Source organism: Belonocnema kinseyi, chromosome 3 (assembly GCF_010883055.1).
Source record: "Belonocnema kinseyi isolate 2016_QV_RU_SX_M_011 chromosome 3, B_treatae_v1, whole genome shotgun sequence".
Taxonomy (NCBI): Eukaryota; Metazoa; Arthropoda; class Insecta; order Hymenoptera; family Cynipidae; genus Belonocnema; species Belonocnema kinseyi.
This window is the reverse complement of record NC_046659.1, coordinates 52821854-52825986: the sequence shown is the minus strand read 5'-3', so window position 1 is coordinate 52825986 and position 4133 is coordinate 52821854. Positions and strand designations below refer to the sequence as shown.

Here is a 4133-nt window from a genome sequence, read left to right as displayed (position 1 = left end):
AAAGAGGGAGCTCTTCTTAATATTTTGACACCAAAATCATGTCGATACACCTTACCGACTGCGAGTAAAGCCACCCACGCTTTAACTTGAGAGACTGTATATGCACTTTATTAATCTCATGGATCTCACGACACAAACGTACGAAGTAATTGATGATTCTATATCAGAATTATTTTGGTACAATTAGTGAATTTCAAATCAAAGTATTTTTAATGAATCTTTATGGGTTTTATTTAAGATTTAGGATTATCGAGAAATCTTGATTCAAACCTATTCAATTCCCTAAAAATTATACTTGCTTTGAAATTCACTAATTGTGCCGAATAAAATGTTTTTCGCTTTACTGAAATTTCAATTACATGTAGTCTAATTTTCAACTGAATAGTTGAAATTTCCATTACACGCGTTGCTGATTTTTCATCCACAAGTAGTTGACATTTCAACCACCGTAATTGTATAAAACTTCAACCACATGTGGTTGAAAATTCAACCAGATATTCCTAACTTTGTATATTATTTTTCTAATTTAAAATAAATGTAAAGCTATTGATTTAAAAAGAAATAAGTTCATTTCCCAGGATATTTACTGAAAATTCAACTACTGTGATGAAAAGTTATATATTTTTGTTATTATACATTCAATTGACTTAAAAATTCTACTTTTTTGTTTAAAATTCGTCTCTTTTGCTTCATTATCAATCTTTTTTCGTTGAAAGTTCACCTTTTTGGTTAAAGATTTAAAGTAAACGGTAAAAATTCATGATTTTGCAGAAAAATTCGTCTTTTTTGGTCGAAAATTTATCCTTTTGATTAAAAATTTATGTTTTTGGTTGCAAATTCGTCTATTTTATTGAAAATTTATCTCTTTTGTTAAAAATGTACATTTAGCGTTGACAATTCATGTGTTTGTTGTTAAAAATGCAACTACTTGGTGGGAAGTCAAACTACTTCATTGAAAATTTAATTTATTTGGTTGAAGATTCATCATGTTAGTTAAAAATTCGTATTAAAAAAATATATATATTTAATTAAAAATTCTTTTTTGTTTGCAAATTAATAGCTTTAACCGAAGATTTAACTTTGCAATTTTTGTTAAAAAATGTATCATTCTTATTTTATGATTAAAAATTCATCTATTTTGTTTTAAATTCTTCTGTCTTATTTTCAAAAAAGAATGATTTTGACTACTGAAATTCCGATAAAAATGATTGGTCGTCAATTAATTGTAGCTTTTAATTGTTAGGAACGGTTTTATCCAACTTCGGATAAAAAATATCTCTTGAATTTTTTGTAAATATATTATAAGGCAATAAAAGTACTTTTATTATTTAAAAAAAAATCCTAACCTTTTTTACTCATTTCATTTTTATAATACACTGAGAAATAGATATAGCATTTTTCGAAATTGAAGTAAATGCAGCGTTATTGATTTATAATTAAATTCATGTATTTTGTTGCAAATTTATCTTCTTGTTTAAAAATTAAACTGATTTATTAATAATTCTTTTTTATGTATGAAAATTAATGTTTTGATTTCCTGGGATTCGCTATAAATATATTATAATGTAATAAAAACAATTTCATGTATTTTAGAAACATTCTTCAGTTTTCCATAATTCCTTCATTTTTATAATACATCGATCAATAGAAATAGCATTTTTCTGATTTCACGTAAATGTATGTAGTTATTGATTGTAAATGAAATTCGTCTTATTTCCCAAGTAACTTTGGGCATTAAGCCATGAGTGCATGCAGAAGGCTAAGTGCCACCTTGGATTCAGCAAATTAGACGAAAGAACGATCGACGCAGGTGGATTCGGTTATTGTCGGCATTTGGCCTTTTGCCAGGGCATTAGGCCTAATGCCGTATTCTACTAAATGCCTATGACATGTATCTGTGTTTGTCTGCAATGAAATAGTGGAATACATGGTGCGTTATTTAGCGGCCATTTGTGGAACCAGTTATTTGATTGTGCGGCGGCTTTCGTAACTAATTATCTGCCGCTAGCTGAACAGTATGGTAAAAGGCTATCTAAGGCTCACTTTTCTAAAGGTCTTATAGGCTCATAATATGGTGGTTTCGAATAAGGACATGTAATTTCCCTGATTACATTTTGCAACTAATATATCAAAATTTACTTTAGTGAATTTAAGATGTAACATTTTTCTAATAATAATAAATACACTAAAGTCCATTTTGTTAAAATATAAACATTTAAACTGAATTTTCAACTATCAGTAACTAAAAAACGATTGCAACTGAAGGATCCGTGGTCTAAAACTGTTAACTGAAATTTCAGAAATTTTACATGGCGAAGGAAGATCGTTATTTTTTAAATTTTCAATATTTTTTTAAACCGCAAAATCTTTTTTGTTAATTTACTAGAGAAAAATAATACACGTTAGTTTTATAACATTGAAATAAAAATTGAACGTCATATGACAAATGAAAACTATACATGTTATCTACAAGAGGTCTAGTGGTCGAAACCTGTAATCTGCAGTATTCTACCACTTTCCGTTGGCTTCCCGCGATTACTTTCTTCCCGGGCACGAATTTTTTAATTTTTCTGCCTTGTATTTCAAGCTACGGTCAAGTTTTAAGTGTCAAAATGTTTGGAATCGCATACCGAAAATAGATTTTCTTGCAAACATTTTAAATAGTTTATTACACAAATTTGCAGAATTTTTTTATCAAGACAGGGAGTCATCGTGGCTTAGAAGGTATAGTGATTGTCCTATGTTCCAAAACTGCACTGCCGTCCCAACAAGAAAAGTCGTAATAACATTTCGGATGAGTCCCCTGCCATCCCAATTTCAGTTAGGTTGACAGGGAACTCATCCGAAATATAGTTACGACTTTCCTTGTTGGGACGGCAGTGCAGACTGCAGGCTTGGCAGCCACGCTGGCGCGGGTTCGATTCCCAAAGCAGGAAGCGAGGCTGGACGAGCTTTCTGAAAGCTTCGCTTCTGTCCCTTGGTATACTACCCCACAGATACCCTATAGTTTATAATTAACCCTACAATACAGTCGCTATGTACACTATTTGATTATTTTGTCGAAAATTAATTTTTTTTTCATAATTCCACTATTTGGTTAAAAGATGAACTACTTTGTAATGCTTAAGAAATGCCGAAATTACGTAAGATAGGGGTGGGGCACGATCCCTGATCAGCCATTGAGACAATTTTCTGGTATTTTGTGATGCGTTGATTTGGCGGAAATGATTTTTGGCCAAATATCGAAGGAAATCAAAATAATTTTTTTAGGAAAAAGTACAGAAATAGTGGAATTGGTGGAAAATTTGGAGAAAATACAGCTTTTAATCATTTAGGGTCATTTTCTTCGAAATTGTAGCAAAATAGTGTCATCGCTCCAAAAAAGTGTCAGAAGTGTGGCCAGTTCGAGACTTTTTATTATGAGAAAACAATCCACTCACGTCCTCCCTGCCAATTTTGGACTTTCAGTAAAAAATAAAATCCTATTCCACTCAGCAGACAATCCACTTTATGGATCAATAAAGAAAAAGTGGATATATTTTGCTTAAAAATAAAAATGCTCTAAGTTCGTCGCTTACCCAGTGAGGGCACGCCTTTAATTTTACCCAATTTATATTTCATAAACTATTGGTCATAGAAGGTTTAGCGAGGACTAATTACAAAACTTATTTTAACATGGACAAATTATCTCATATATTAATTTCTTTGTCTATTACCCGGAACGAAGTTAACCAATCCACAGGAGCGTGTGATAAAAAGGTTACAATTTACAGTTATTTTTTTATAACAAGAGTGGCTCTACCTTCATTTCTTGAAGGGTTCCTGAGCTTCAACAAGACGTCTACTTGAACGTTTTAAGCTAAAACAAATCTCTGGTAGCTAATTTTCCTGGACTAACTTAACTGCTAATTAGAAATATTTTAAAACCAGAAAAATTACTAGTGAAGAGAAAATCCGACTTCATTTATTTTTTAATTTAAGTTTCTTAATAACTTTTTTGAAGGAAAAGAGACAAACAGTTTAATCAGGATTAGATAGTCCGGGAGCTGGGTATGTTCCCGTATGCATTCAAGAGGCAAAAGGTAAAAACTAGTTAATCTTATGTATTTTGACCCGCTGAATCCAATGGTACC

At 31.2% G+C, this 4133-nt stretch overlaps 2 protein-coding genes across 5 annotated transcripts in view; one reads left to right on the top strand and one right to left on the bottom strand.

The window, feature by feature from the left end:
• LOC117169329 overlaps positions 1-4133 on the bottom strand; it is a 66756-nt gene that overhangs the window by 25531 nt on the left and 37092 nt on the right. The window lies entirely within an intron of this gene.
• Positions 1-4133, top strand: part of LOC117169327 (glutamic acid-rich protein) — a 45964-nt gene that overhangs the window by 5020 nt on the left and 36811 nt on the right. The window lies entirely within an intron of this gene.